This window comes from Cryptomeria japonica, chromosome 7 (assembly GCF_030272615.1).
Source record: "Cryptomeria japonica chromosome 7, Sugi_1.0, whole genome shotgun sequence".
In the NCBI taxonomy this organism is placed as follows: Eukaryota; Viridiplantae; Streptophyta; class Pinopsida; order Cupressales; family Cupressaceae; genus Cryptomeria; species Cryptomeria japonica.
Genome location: NC_081411.1, coordinates 337144214 through 337161625, shown reverse-complemented (window position 1 = coordinate 337161625; position 17412 = coordinate 337144214).

Below are 17412 nucleotides of genomic sequence, written 5' to 3'. Positions count from 1 at the left end.
TGATGAGAGTTGGCTATGATATAAGAGGTTGTGTGATGTGAATTTTGATTGCATTGTAAAGATCAGTTCTACCAAGGCAGTTTGAGATATACCTAAGATTTTAAAGCCTTATAATCTGGTATGTAAGGAATGTCAAATGGGAAAGCAAGTCAAAACTTCTTTTAAGAGTAAACAAGACAAATCTAATGATGTTCTTGATCTTATTCATACTGATTTGTGTGGTCCTACTAGAATAAAAAAATTTCAAGGTGATAGATATTTTATGCTAATCATTGATGACTATTCTAGAGTGATGTGGGTTACTTTTCTAAGGAAGAAATCTAAAGCATTTGAAAATTTTAAAATATTTAAAGCTAAAGTTGAGACAGAGACTGGATTGAAGATTAAATGCTTAAGGTCAGATCAGGGTGGAGAATTCACATCTGGTGAATTTAATAGTTATTGTGAAAAGAATGGGATAAGGAGACAGTTGTTTGCCCCTTGGACACCTCAGCAGAATGGAGTTGTGGAAAGGAAGAACAAAACTATCTTGGATGTGGCTAGAACCATGATGATGGAAGCTAATCTACCTCATATATATTAGAGAGAAGCTGTGAGCATGGCAGTATACACATTCAACATAGTTTATATCAAAGGAGACATCAGTAAGACACCTTATGAGTTATGGTTTGGTCATACACATACAGTTAAGTATTCAGAATCTTTGGTAGTAAATGCTATATCAAAAGAGATGATTCTATTGGAAAGTTTGATCATAAATGTGATGAAGAGATATTTCTTGGTTATTCTAATGAAAGCAAAGCATATAGATGTTATAACAAAAGATTGTCAAGGTGGATGAGAAAAGTAGAAGTCAAATCAGAACTTATGAGAGAGAACTGGTTGTGGAAATGATTATAACTGAATCAGTAGCACCCACACCATAACAAAATGTTGAACTAGTTACCCTAGAAGTATCAAAAAATTCAACAGTAATTGAAGATTAGAGCAAAGAAACAGAAAATCAGGAGACTCCTAGGTATGTAAGATTGAATCATTTAGAAGATCAGATCACTGGAGACAAGAATAAAGGTGTGATGACAAGAAGAAGGTTGGTAGCTGTTGAGGTATGTTTAATTTCTCAAGTTGAACTGATATCAGTAATTGAAGCTTGTAAAGATGAATATTGGATGAAAACTTTGGAAGAAGAATTAGATCAAATAGAAAAGAATAACACATGAAATTTAATTCCCAGACCTAAAAATAAGAATTTTATTGGAACTAAATGGTTTTTTAGGAATAAATTGAATGAAGATGGACAATTTGTGAGGAATGAGGCTAGATTGGTTTGTAAAGGATACTCTTGAGATGAAGGAATTGATTATGATTAAACCTTTGCACCGGTAGTGAGGATTGAAGCTGTGAGATTATTTCTTGCTTATGCTTCTCATAAAAACTACAAGGTTTATCAGATTGATGTTAAGTGTGCATTTCTGAATGGAGATCTTGAAGGGGAAGTTTATATTAAGCAACCTGATGGATTTTCACTTTCAGATGACAAAAACATGGTTTGCAAGTTAAAGAAAGCTTTATATGGATTGAAACAAGCCCTAGAGCTTGGTATGCAAAATTGGATAAATATATTTTGAAGCTTGGTTTCACTAAAGGTAATGCTGACAATAATTTATATTATAAGATCACTGATGATGGCATATTGATAGTTGAAGTCTTTCTTGATGATATTTTTTTTGGAGGTGAAGATAAGTTGTGTATGAAATTCTCTAACAATATGAAGAATGAATTTGAGATGTCTATGATTGGGGAGATGAAGTTTTTCTTAGGTTTGCAGATTACTCAGATGGATAAAGGTATTTTCATGTGTCAAACTAAGTATGGTAGAGAGTTTTTGAAGAAATTTGGTATGGAAAATTCTAAACTGGTTGGTACTCCTATGGCTACAAGTAAGAAATTGACAAAGAAAGATGCATCAACATCGGTAAATCCTACAAGGTACAAGTCTATGATTGGTGGTTTTTTATATCTGACTCAGACTAGACCGGATATAATGAATGTAATTTGTATTGTATCAAGATATCAAAGTATTCTCGAGAGAATCATGAGATTCTGGTGAAAAGGATTTTCAGGTATTTGCAAGGAACAACTGAATATGGTTTGTGGTATCCTAAAGATGACAACTTTACACTTTGTGCATATACAGATGTAGATTGGGCTGGAGATGTTGATGATCGGAAGAGCACATCCGGTGGAGCTTTCTTTCTTGGAAAGAAAATTGTTTCATGGATCAACAAGAAGCAATCATGCACCTCTTTATCTACTACTAAAGCTGAGTATGTTGTTGCTGCTGCTAATTGTACACAAGTCCTATGGATGAAGCAAATGTTGAAGGATATAAGGGTAGATTATAATCAACCGGTATTTATTCACTGTGATAACTCTACTGCTATTGACATACCAAAGAATCTGGTATTTCATTCTAATACAAAGCACATATCTATCAAGCATAAATTTTTGAAGGAGAAGGTGGAAGCAAATAAAGTCAGACTAGTTTATGTGAATACTAAAGAGCAGATTGTAGACATTGTCACTAAACTTTTGCCTAAGGAATCATTTGAGTACTTTAGAGATAGATTGGGGGTTTATGACCCTCCGATAGAGACCTGAGTGATGCGTATTGACGTCAGTTCAGTATGCATTTACATAGCTACTATTCATTCTGGATTGATGTGTTGGTGCTACTACTCAGGGGGAGTAGTCAGCTATGTGGTTTAGAGGATTTATGACTTATCTTTGATATTCATGTCAGTTCTTTGGAATTGATGTCAAAGGGGGAGAGATATTCTTGTGAAAAACATAAGGAAGAGATATATTCATTAGGGGGAGAGATAAGAGCTTAATAGAGATATTATTCACAAGGGGAGTTTGTGAACTTCATTGTAATATCACTTTATGGGAGATTGTTGGTTGTCTTCCTTTGGGGGAGACTTGTTTGGCATTTCTTGGCACATGCATGTTTTTCACATCTAGTGTTGCCATCAATGCCAAAGGGGGAGATTTTTGGCAATTTGGAGGAATTAATTATGTATTTCATTGATGTTTTATCATTGATGGCAACACCACTTGTTTTGGTTGTTTACCAGTTTCTAGTATGCTCTAGTAGAGTGGTTGGATTATGGCAATGATTCGGTATGCTTGTGTATGCTTTGGTTTGTGGAATTGTTTTGGATTGGTCATTTATGTGCTCTTGATGCGTATCATGATTAGTTGGTTGTATATTTGATGACTCAGATGCTATCATTTGTCTAGTAATCCTTTTGGTCAATGGTATGGGTTTTATCGATAGAGCTTTGTTGAAGATCTTTTGATGCACGTGATAAGTGGTGTTGGTGCGGCTTCTAGATGAATTTTAGGATGTTGTTAGTTATCTTGTTCATGTTCCTATGATCGGTATTGGTGGATTTGGTTTATAGCGACCTATTTTGGGTCCAGTCTTATTCTTCTAGGTTATGGACCGATTTATGTAATATGTTAGTGGATGATCCTGATGTGTTACTAGTTGAATTTATTGATTGGATTATGTTGTTTCAGTCTTAGACAAACTTGGTTGATCATTGGATTGCGGGTTTATGTTATGGATTCATTATATTATCTTTTAGGTGGCCGACCTAATTGTTTAGGTCCTAGGTTGGTATAAATATGATCTCTTTGTAGATTATGTGTATGGGATTGTTATGCGATTATTTGTGTGCGAATAATGTTGTAATCATATGCAGAGGTTTTGGTGGGTTTGAAAGAGAGTTTTAAGACCTTTTGTACTGAGCTTAACTAGAACTGTACTCAGGCATAGGAGATGATAGCTTTGCAATTAACTTCTCTTTCCAGATCGTAGTCTAGATTTATTTTGTAGTCAACGAGGCTTCTTTTATGACGAGCAATGTGCTCTAGGCTATTGGCCTTCCTGCATGTGCAGACCCCTCATTTTGTAATCACATACTTACCATAGAAGTATTATCTAACTGTGGGTAGGCTTCCAACTATGGTTTTTCCCTTAACCAGGTTTTCCACATACAAATCTTGGTATCATGTGTTATGGATGGATGGTAACTGTTCTTTATGTTTATGCTTAATTTCTATATCTACTATTCTGGTATTGAGTTTATGTCTTCCGATAATAAGGTTTTGAATGCTTAAAGTTCTTTAATCTGTTGACACTTAATTCACCCCCCTCTCCCCTCTCAATTGTCCTCCGGTTATCTAAGCTATCTAACACTTGGTTCCATATACCCTGATGTGAAAAGCTCCATTGTTACATAATAAGGCTTAGTGATAAATATATATCGTGCTATGAATAAAGTCACAAAAGTTCATGAAAACCATCATCTTCATTTTTAGTCTATCATTATCAATCTATCATTTCATGTCAATCATCCTGAATTGCTTCTAATTATCATCTTTCATTCTATTTCATTCTAATATTCATTCTCTCATATTCTATTATCAATCTCATCATGCTATTTGATTTCTTCAAATCATTATCTCATCAAGTATCTTTTTTTGGATCAACCTTTTCAATTTTCTTCAATCATTCTTTCATCTAACATGATCTCTCTCATCACTTAATGCCAATCTTTTCATCCATAATTCTCTCATTTCCTCATATCAACCATTCTATCAATCAATCAATTATTCCTCACCTTCATCATATTTAATTATTCATCCAATTTTGATCTATCATTTGTCTTATACAGGATGTATCCTTCCTGAAACCAGACATTTTGATCATCTTTGTCTTATATAGGTTGTTTCCTTTTTGAAACAAAACTTTATCTTTATCAAATCAATCTGATCAAACCTATCAATCCCGTCAATCCTATCAATCTTATCATTCAATTAATGTACAAATCACTCTAGCCATTTCTTCTATCCAATCAAATCCATTCATGTCATCAATGAATCATTCTTCATCTTTCATCTAACATTCTTCTTCTTTCAAAGATCATTCATGCCTTCAATACATAAACAATCTCTCGAGGGGGCATTCTACCTCCATTACTGGGGCATACTAGGGCATAATTTTTTTGTTTTCTTTGAAACAACGTTGTTCCGACATTGTCTCAAAGAGGGGCAAATGTAGACACCTAAAAATGTCTCATTGATCATGTACTAATTATTCATCCAATTAATTAAATAATTATTTAATTAAATTAATTAATCTTATTCTTCTAAATTTATATTTCCCCATTTTACTAATTATTCTATTTCAATTTCTATCTCTATTCAATTATTCATTCAACCTTACTCTTAATATTAATTATTTAATTAATTGCGATTTAATCCTTTAATTTAAATAATCTTTATTATTTAACTAAATTCAATTTCCAAATAATTAAATAGTTTCTTTAAATTATTTAATTAGCTAATTAATTATTCAAATTCTAATTTCAAATCCCCAAATTCTAATTTCATTTAATTTCATATTTCTTCTAATTTCATTTAATTTCATTAATTCTTCTAATTTCGTTTAATTTAGTTAATTCTTCAAATTTCATTTAATTTCGTTAATTCTTCTAATTTCATTAATTCTCCAAATTCAAACTCTTCTAATTTCAAATACATGTGCATGATTTCAAAAACTAGATTGAAAATCAAAGTCAAGTTCTAAATATATTCAAATAACAAATTGAATTTAAAATAAATTCAATATTTGAATTAAATCTCATGCAAAGATTAAACTGAAAATCAAAGTCAAAGTTTAGGCACATGCTAAATTAATTAATTCAATTAATTAATTAATTAAATCATTATGTTTTCAATCTCTATTTCTATCTTCCACTTTGAGTTTTTTTTCAAAAAGCTTTCAATAAGTTAACTATTCCATCTATTTTAATTGATCATTTCAATTAATTGATTAATTACATCATTCTTTAATCCTCCTCCAATCATTCTTTTTCATCTTTCAATCAACTTTTTTCTCAATCAGTTAACTCAATTAACTATTCAATCAATTGAGTTCCACCTCCAAATTAGCAGTTCAACTATCAATTAACATGTGAGATCACCTGAGTTCCACCTCTTGATCAATCTGTTCCACCTCTTATTCAATCCTCTCCAAAAATCTATAAATTCAACATCAATTCCTCATTTTCAAGAATCATGATCAATCAAGAACAATTAGAACAATCACGAACATTGAATCTTTGTGTCAATTGCAAGTTGCTAGCGCGAAATGTGAGAGCCATCATAACACAAAGAAGAGAAGAACAATGGAAGCTATGATTCAGAATAGGGAGTTTTATATTCTTTAATTTGATTCTATTATGCATCTATTTCATTGGTTTATATTTTGAATTGTTAGAATAGGGATTTGTGATTTCCTTATTATTTCTAGTTAAGCAATGATGATTTTAAGCATACAACAATTAGTATAAATAATAAACTTTAGATAAGATATAGAGGCTCTAAGTATAGATTTAGAAATGGGAATTAGAGGAGAACCAATGTCTACAATTTGAACCCAAAAATGTTGGACTATGGGGCTAGGTGTCCTAGTCCTCAGTGTATCAGATGTAGATATAAAAAATAGATTTAGAATTAGGATGTTACTCAAAATATTCTCTTGAATTTGTATCAGAATAGTGGTGGATACTATTTAGTGACTGCCATTATCCAAGATTTTCTACTTCTTCAAAATTTGATTCTCTTTGTCTCAATATGCACTTTTTGGATGTATATTTATTCTTTACTAAATTTTTAACTTACACACATAAGAGAGGAAAAATAATGTTGGGAAGATAGGGGTTTTCTTTAATCAAACCTGAGTTTGTAATTAGCCCTTTAATGAAAATACATAGAAAAAGTAAAGTTGTGAAGTAAATAGTTGGATCCACAATATTATACATCAAAATTGATGTTGTTGTTGTTGATGATGATGATGCATTTCTCTTTGAATAAGACCCACAAATGTCGATGCAATAACATGGCATGACAAGGGAATAAAATATTCAGTCATGAAAATGCACTTGCATGAAGATTGTTGTGACATGTTGCTCCATAATGCTCAAATATGAATAATTTCATTCATAATACTTTCTTTAGGAAGTGATCTTTGTAGTGTCATAAATTGTATCCGCATACAATTTTATCATCACCTAGACCTCACTTTGGTGCTTCGATATCCAATGCTTGATATCTATCTTGATTCTTCTCACATCGCCTATCAACCTCACATTTTCACCACCTTCATTGTCTCCCCCTCATGTTGGCATCTTGATTCTTAGGACCAAGGCATTGGGAACCTTGGTGCCCTAGTCCTAGTTCATGACAAAGGTGTGGTATTCATTGGTCCTCCTAATCAAGACCCATTTTGGGTCCCCATAACAATCACTTCAAGTGAGCGAGAAATTTGACCTTGTGTCGGCTTACTCCAAAAATTCAATTAGTATTTGGATATTCAAGTATAAAAGGGGGTCTAACCCTCTCATTTGAAACCTAATCTGATCTAGCTTTTCCAAGAGGTGAAATTACACACTAGCAAATTCAAATGAGCAAGCAATCAATCATTTATCAAGCATTGGAGCATAAGTAAAATCAAGTTTGTGCATTCAAGCTAGCATCCATGATCAATTTAATTTGAAGGAATTTTACAAGAAATCCTAATTCCTTTGCATAAGGATCACAAAAATTCATCTAGGTATATTTCAATTATCAACACTTTTGTTTTAGATGTGGCCTTCCCTAAAAAAGAAAGCATTTTGTAACAATTTCCATTTTAGTTCATATTTCAATTTCAAGGTTAATTCCTCAAAGAGGGGTTTTACTGAAGGAAAACCCCTATCCCCAACATCTTTCCCTCTCTTTTGTGTGTAGGATATAGGTTCAGGAGCTATACTTAGGAATTCTGGTAGAGTCGAGAGTGACAAAAAAGTTCAGCTTTTGATGAAGGAAAATTTGGAGGACCAAGGTGAATTTGTACTACCTGGTCTCGAAATATCAGGTCGAACTTCTAGGAACAAGTTCTAAACATATTATTTTGCCCATACATTATTTTGTGGCTCTGTGAGTCATCTGTAACAATCAGTTTTTGACAATTAACTTTCCTTATTCACACTTTTACGCTAATTTCACAACTATCATCTAATTTTCAACTAAGAAAGAGGATTACTACCTACAACTAGTAAATCTAATTAGAATTTCACCCCTTTCCTTATTTGGATTGTGGCTAGACCTATTGGGTTCATTCTTGTTTCAACATGTATTAGGTTAATTTAGTGATTTTATTATTTAAACCCTAATTCCTAATTTTCCACCCTATTACATTTTGGTGAACCCAACTTCTTTCATGTTAATTTCTCAATTGTTATCCCAGATATGATTTGTATTCATTTTAACATTAATATTTGCACTCATATATCTTATTTGCAATTTAATTAAATAAATTTAGGGGTTAAATTCATAAAACCCTTAATTTATGCTAAAATTGACTTGTGGGTTGCATTATCTTTTAATTTTTTTTCAGATATGATTATTATGACATATTAAGTTCAAATTTAGAGGCATCTAATATTCAAAATCACAATTCAAATTTCTTAATTAATTAGTTAATCAATCATTTTTACAACAAAATGCATTTTTTACTCATAGGTATCAATTTTTGCATCAAATATTCCCTCCTATGTGCATGAGTTTTGTTACATTAGTCCTACATACAATATCTAAAAGGCAATCCCCTTGATTGAAGGACTAAAAAGAATGGTGAAAACTAATAAGATGGGTGTGGATTTGTTGTGTGGTCTCTCATATTGTTGACACTAATATTTTATGCTAATGAAAATGTTGTGCCAAAGTCCTTGGTTACTCTCAACCCACTAGTCAAGTTAACCATTCCATTCTTATGCCTATATCCTTGCCTAGTGTACCTGCATTTACATCTTCTATCATGAATACTTCTAACCAAATGTTAATCCTACACATGTTATTCATGGGGAAAATGATATTAATCAATATTATTACATAGCTCCTTCTATGAATCTTCCATTTGTTTCACAACCATCTCCCCTACCAACATATCACAATGTTCCACCTCCATATTCTCAACCTCCACCTACATACAACAATATTACTCCATCACAATCCAACATATCAAATTTAAATCCATCCACCAAAGCAACCATCAATAACCTAGATCCAAAAATGGTACATTCCTACAACATCAATTGGCTTCCATTACTCAATTTTAATTCAATGTTACCGCATTTGATGTAGCGAGTCCACTATCCGATAACATTTCCCATGTGGTTCCTCCTAAACATGTGGAAGTACCTCAATTGGAGTTGTATAATGGAAAAGGTTACCCCTTCACTCATATGAAGATATTTCAAACTTTGTATAGTGGTTTTGCTCATGACTAAAGACTTATGGCTAAATTGTTCACTAGAACCTTTAGGGATAAAGCTTTGCAATGGTATTGTTCTTTGTCTCCTTGTTATATTAATTCATTTCAATAATTGGATAATGTTTTCATTCAATAATTTTAAAATAACATTGGTCCTAAGATTACTTTCACTAATTTTATTTATTGTAAGCAAGGAGTTAAAGAAAAAGTCACTAATTTTATTGGGTAGATATAAACATTTACAATCTCAAATTTCTTATCAAGTGCTTGATCATGATGCTCAAATAATTTTTATTGCTAATTTACAAAAAGGCATTAGAGATAAGCTTCTATTTTCTAATTTTACTTTCTTTACACAATTGTGTGCAGTGCTTCATAATTATTAGCTTCAAGTGAGTCAATTTGAATCATTCTCTTCAATGGATTTGGTTAATAAGAATGAGAGTGCTCAACAATAGTTTCCAAAGTTAAAAGATAACAAAGGTTTTATCAAGCTCAATGACAACACCAATACTCAAGTGTAATCCATGACATCAAGTGTGGCCCCTTTATCCAAATACTTTAAAAAAATAATTAACTCATCTTTTTGAGTCTTTGCATAGTATAATATTGAGGTTAATGAATGCTAATGTGTTGAAACTTCCTCCTATCAAGCGGATTGATATTTCCAAACCATTCCCACCTTACAATGATCCCAACTCCTTTTGTCAATATCACCATCAACTTGGCAATGATACTGAGAAGTGTTACAAGTCAATAAATAAGATCCAAAAATTCATTGATAACAATATTATATCCATTGTTGGTGTCAAGGACAAATGGAATAAATCCATAGATCATGATCCTGATCCAAACCTCCAAATATTTGCCAATCCATTGCCTTCTCATTCTACCAATTTTGTTGATTTTGAGTTGCCTTATTTTTCTCTTAATGACCTTGGTATATATTCTAATAATGTTAACAAACCTATACATCCAAAAGACTTATGTATTAATTTTAATCCTAGTGAGACTATTGTTGCACCTAATGGTCCATTATATATCACTGTGAAGATCAAAGATAAACTCTCACTATGGGTACTCATTGATCTAGTGTGTATGGTGAATGTGATTATTGAAGAACATATTTATATCCAACAATTGCATCAAGTAACATATGATAATTCTTATGCTATGGTTAAGGTGTATGATGGTTTCTCTTTTGGTTCTATTACTCTTCCCGTTGAGGTTGGTACTAAGTGCTTAGATGTCACCTTTGCTATTATTCCTACATCAAATTAATTTTGTTTGAAGTTGGGACATCCTTGGCTCTCTTCTATGAAAGCTATCCCTTAAACAATTCATAAATGTTTGAAATTCTCTCATAATGGCTCTATCATGACAATAAATCATATCCTTTACCAACCCATAGTGAAGCATGTAAAATTTACTCTTGATTACGTTTATCCTAAACAACTTGAGCCTCCTAAGCCTTAGAATGATATCCTTTTTTTATCTTATCAAAAATGAAAAAATGAGATGCTCATGTCCTTGAGTAAATCTAGAGACACTGCACCCATGGATATCCCTCCTCATAATGGACCTAGTATCCGTCCTAATCCTTCTAATCCACATATATATGCTTTGGTCCCACCTCCTTCTTCCTACAAAGAAAATATCTTGGCCTCTAGTCTCCCTCAACCTATTGGATTTTATTTTTTTCCTCCTCCTCTAGGGTAAGAAATGAAGTCTATGTCCATTGATCCTAAAGCTTCGCAAGTCTCAACTAAAACTAAAAGGAATCATTATGCGAGAGAACATTGACAAAGAAGTTGTGTGAAGTATTGTGAGATTACTTCCCAAAACATTTCCTCCTTGAGGACACCAAATGTTGACTTGACCTCATGTGTCCAGTCTTCACCTAAACCTAGGGAGGAAGTTCACATCAAGTCACCTAAATTAAAAATGCTTAAGAAAAATGATGATTCAACTTCTTTTCACATTAGAGATCCTATTTTTATTTAATTTGTATGTTGATATGGATTATGATAATGTTTTTCATGCTAAAAATGTTGTTTCTAATGATTTTGATGATATGTATGAACTTGTTGAGATCAATCATGAATTATTTTTATACTTTCCAAAATAATTAACCCTAGCTCCTAGTGACAAAAAAAGTGACTCATCATTAGAGTATGGTCCTTGTTTGAAACTTGTAGTAACTCCATCTATCATGCTCAAAGTGGCACCTCTTGTATCTATCCACCATCCCTATATGATATTTAGAAAGATTAGGAGGTGGATGATTTTCTTAACTAGCTTCATTCATGCTATGGATTATCTTTTGTCTGTGTGCTTCCCCCATGATGTCTTGCTTGATATGTTTTTGTGTTATGTGAGGTTCCCTTTGATGAACCTTGTTACTTTTTTGGTGCAAGGTAATAAATAGGTTGAATCCATTGTGACATTTCCTTGTTTGTATCTCAATTCTTCTGTGTTGTTCTCTTGTGTTGTCTACTTGAGGATGATGCAAAGTGTTGAGATCTCTTTTGGTCTCTTCCATGTTGACTAAAAAAGACACTTGTGCTCTTCTTCCATTGTGTTTTATGTTCCACTATCTTTTGGGTGTGAGGTCAATTCAATACAAATATTCTTGATATACATTACTTATCATAAGAGCATACTAACCCTAGAGTTAGTGGATCCCTTATGTGCTTTTTCATATATGTTTTGTGATCATTATCCTTTGATTTGTCCTTTCTTGGTGGGATCTTATTGTGGAATTGTGATTATATTTTTAGATGCACGCTACCTTAAAGAAATTTATCTCGATAAGGCATATGCAATCATTTTAATGTGGGGCATAAACTCTACTAGATGTTACAATTTATGCACACACCAGGAGATGTCTTTGATACTCAAGTTACTTTGCAAAGTGAGCCTTTTGCTTTGTAATTTGGTAATTTTCTTTTTCATGACTCATAGTAAGAAAAACTTAGTAGGCTAGTTTCATCATTCTCTCTCTTTCTTTTCTTTGATGTGTTGTCCCTTTTATGTTGATATTAGAGTAGTAAGATCCTAAAGTCCCTAGGGGCTTGGTGTGTCTTGTCTCTTTGATATCTTGGTGAAAGTTTTTCAATGCGAATTTGTACTTTACCATGAGTATTCTCAGTCTCATACTCCTACTAAAGCATGGGCTAAATGTAGCATCATAAATTGTATCCACATGCAATTTCATCCTCACCTAGACATCACTTTGGTGCTTCAACATCTAATGTGTAATATCCATCCCGATTTCGCTATTTCCTATCAACATCATATTTTCATCACCTTCACTATCTCCCCCTCATGCAAGAGTTATGATTCTTAGGACTAGGGTGTTGGGAATCCTATTCCTAGCTTAGGACCAGGGCATGATACACCCTGGTCCTCCTAATCAGGGCCCATTTTGGGTCCCCATAATGGTCACTTCAAGTGAGTGAGAAATTTGACCCTATCTTAGCCTACTTTATAAATTCAATTAGTTTTGTAATTATCAAGTATAAAAGGAGGTCTACCCATCTCATTTGCAACCTAATCCAATCTAACTTTTCCAAGAGATAAAATTACACTGTAGCAAATTAAAGTGAGCAAGTAATCAATCATTCATCAAGCATTGGAGAAAAAGTAAAGTTAAGTTTGTGCATTCAAGATGGTATCCATGATCAATCTTCTTTGAAGGAATTTTGTAAGACATCCTAATTCCCTTGCATGAGGATCAAATAGAACTTCATCAAGGTATATTTCAGTTATCAACACTTTTGTTTTAGATCTATCCTTTCCCTCAAAAGGAAAGCATTTTGCAGCAATTTCCATTTCAATTCATATTTCAATTTCAAGGTTAATTCCTAAACTAGGATTTGACCTAAGAATAACCCATATCCTCAAAGTCTTTCCCTCTCTTTTTGTGTGTAGGAAATAGGTGCAAGAGTTGTTGTACTCGAGAAAAAGAAGTCAACATGGAAGAACCCAAATATGAACCATGACCATGTGAGTCTGTTTAGAGAGGCAAAGGCACACATAAGGTAAAAGATGACCTATATTTTATTAGAGAAAAGGAATCAATTTTGTAAACATTTTAGGACAACCTCAATCTTATATTGATCATGGAGTTATAATGCCTAAACATTAGTTTATACATTTTGTAATATCTCATGTTTAGTCATTTCTATTGTTATTTTTTTTATGTAAGCTAGCGTTTCTATGTATGGAGCAGAATCAAGTGAAAAGAAGAGAGGGAGAAGCCATGAAGAAGGTAAAGTTTTTACCTTATTCTATTTCCCCTTTTTTGTGGACACATTAGAGAGGAAGGAAGAATGATGAAAAGAAGGGACAAATGATTTATTTATGGTGGTTATTATATGTGATAAAATAATTATTTCCTAATTGTTTTGATGTCTAATAGGTAGACATCCCTTCCTCCACATAGGAATAACTATGGGACTTTCCATACATATACTACAATCATGTTGGGAAAAAAATTAAGTTGAAGTGAAAATGTCCATATTATGGTACTTTTCAATATCCAACTAGTTTCAATATTTTTCTTAATTTATTCTAGATGATGGAGAATAACAATAGAATGTTGGTCCACAGTCAATAGATTGTCAATATTAGAGGGAATAGGATAATAATTTTAATATTTTAAAATTAAAATTGTGTATACATTTTTGGTTGTAAATGGAAAATATGGAATGGTATCATGATGTGAAAATGAGGATGACCAAGTTAGAAGGAAGAGTAAGTCAAAGGAAAAGAAAGATGATAACAAAGGGCCAGAAAAATGAGTTGCAAAAATTAAATATTGAGTTAAAAGGGTTATGGTACCTATTGGAGAAATATGAGTTATACAACAATAAGAAGGAAAAGAAAACTAAATCTAGAATAATTGTGTTGGATAGTTGTGAGAAGATGAAAAACAGTAGTGAAATAACAATTCACCTCATGAGAAAGAGCTATTCTTAGGGAGTAAATACATTGAGGCAAGGATTAGGAAAGGGCTAAACTTGTTAGAATAGTGAAATATTAAATCTATTGAAGAGTTAGAAAAAGTATTAGTGGATAGAAGACCCCTAAATTTGGTATTCCAGGAGTTATAAAGAGTAGAGATAGATGAATGTGATGAAGATAAAGAGGATGAGTGAGATGAAACTATTGAGTTGTGTTGCCTTGAAGGAGAAAATGTTGAAGTTCACAATGTGAGAGGATAAGATTCTGAAGAGGACCAAAAACATTTAGTATTGGAAGAAATCAACATTAGAGAATAAGCTACAATAGAGATTGAGATCTTTAGGATCCCCATATGTGATGAATATTTAATGTTTTTAGAGAGAACAACTTGTTAGAAAATGCTAGAGGAATGTATAAAGAATCTTATTAGTGATAAAAAAGGAGTAGAAGATCATCACTTTTGTAAGGAGGGAATGAGGAGAAAGAGAAATCACTTATGATAAATTTTTATTTCCTATACTTTAATTTTTTTAATTATTTATGTGAATATGTATTAAGAGATTACATGAGTGATGCAAAGAGTAATGATGATTTTTGGTGGAGGAGATATTAAGCCTTCATGGATCTAGGAAAATAGAAAGATAACTAATTGGTAGAGGTGGATCGCTATTCCAAAAAAAAAGGCTAAACATGGATGAAGAAAAAATATGATGATTTGTAGAGATATCTTATTTGGTGGAAGGGAACAACTTGTATTGGTTCTTTAATCCAAAAGGATAGTTCTACCATCTATTCCAAACTAATACTTGTTGAAAAAAAAGGTGAATAAAGATTGCAATTTTAACTTCTTTAAATTATTGAGAATTTGAAAAATAGATTACCAAATATAAAAGAATAAAGTGAATGCAACATTCAACATAATATAAAAATCATCAAACAAATGAGACACCAAATTTACATGGAAACACCCTTCCAAGAAAAAACTCCACCAAAGAAATAGGGTAAGTATACTATTATTCTTCAAAAGAGAGAATAGTAAAATAATACACTTCACTTCACTTCAATTCTCCAACCAAACTCAGTAGCACTTGGATACCTACAAATAACTCATAGAAAAGTACTATGCCATGGCTCCTATTTATAAAAAAATGAGGGAGGGAAAATCATAGTGATAACTTGAAACAAGAGGTAGAAAAACACTTGCAAAAATCCATGCCTAGGAAAGTGGACAAACATCAAATGTCATAGAATGTTAATTTCCTTCAAATGGCTCCAATATGGACACATATCCCATAACCATTTAAATCTTTATCTTCTTAGATGCTTCATAACTCCCCTATGACTCTTTAGATCACCAATGGACAACCTTTCACCATCCAATCTTGGATGCCCACAGAATCACTCTTCATATCCCACTTTGGATGACTAAAGGAGGAAATTTTATCCATTTTGAACTATTAATTTTACCATTACATGCTCATATCTTGAAAATGCAATTACAATTTGACATAAACTAAAAAATAATATATAGTTTTTCTCTCATGTCTAAGGGAACTCTTTCCAAGGAACTTGGAGACATATGAATGACAGGATTTGGAAGGTTAATTTCAACTTATCCTTACATTCTACCACTTGAAATAATACATTTCAATTACATCCATGAGAAAAAATTGTAGACGTATAAAAATGACCATATTCCTAAAAGAATATTTTATGTTCATTTCTCTATTTAATTAAATCCAATTTAATTAAATTACCCACATTCTTCTATTTAAATTAAATAAATTACTCAATTTATTTAAATTAAATTCACTATACCATTTAATGAATAAATCATTTTATTCAAATCCTCCTATCCACTTTTAATTAAATTCAAATTTAATTAAATTAGTTATCCTAAATTAAATAAATCTAATTTATTTAATTTTCTCAAATTGCAACCAAATTGAATTAAATTAATTTTATTTCAATTAAAACCTATTATCCCTCCATCCACTTGCTTCCTAAACCCCTTCCTAAATTCTTCTAGACCCTTCTAATCGCTTCTAATTAGCCTAACCCATCTTCTAAACTTTGTCACATCCCTAAGCAAAGGGGAGGTCACTTCTCAAAACCTCAAAGTCTTTGATAACCATTAAAGGCTTCAAGTCCTCAACCACTTAATTCCCCAAAGTCTTCAATAACCATTAATGGTTAACTCAAACCCTCTTACATGGTTAAAGAATTTCTTTTAACTCAACCTTCATCCAACCCAAGGGTCTCATCAAGCCTTTAATGCTTTGACCATGATTATCTCTTAATCATTTGCAAAAGGGTTTATCCTTGGATTAACTCTTAATCCATTGGGTAAGCCTAACTTAAGCTTAACCCTTATCTCTAGATAACCATAAGGTCTTCTCAGGCATTTAATGCCTCCAACCCCTTCTCTCAACCCAACCCTATGTTGACACTTGTCACCATTTCATTGGTGCCAATTACAAACATGGATCCCCAACTTTCAAACTCAACCCTTGATTAAACCATTTAATCCTGACCATCCATTGCCCTATTTTTGCTATAAATAGAGCTCTCATTCCTCCATTTTGATCATCCTCCAAATTTGTAGTATCACACTTATGCTCAAATACATTCAAGCTTTTATATATCATTTTTATGCTCATCATCTTAGCCTCTCTTTTAACTAGGAATTAGTCTAAATATGCATGTTTAGAATACTTTCTTTATCATTTAGCTCAATCATAGACTAAATATATCATGTTAGGATAGTATTTATACTAACCTTGTCATCTTATAACTAGTTTATTGCATTTTAAAATCATGCATAGCTTAGGATGCATTTCATTCTAAAATCTATCAAAGCATCCCTCGTTCTTGCATTTGCCATCCCTAAACCATTTTGCTCAGTGATCTGAGAGCAAAAACATTGGTTTGAGGGACATTGTGAGATAGAGAACCATGGGACCTACCTTGGGAAGCTAAGTAATACTTCATTACTCCATAGCTTGCACCAAGAAGTCCTGTGTGTGTGTGTGGACAAGTCTTTTGGAACATTTTTC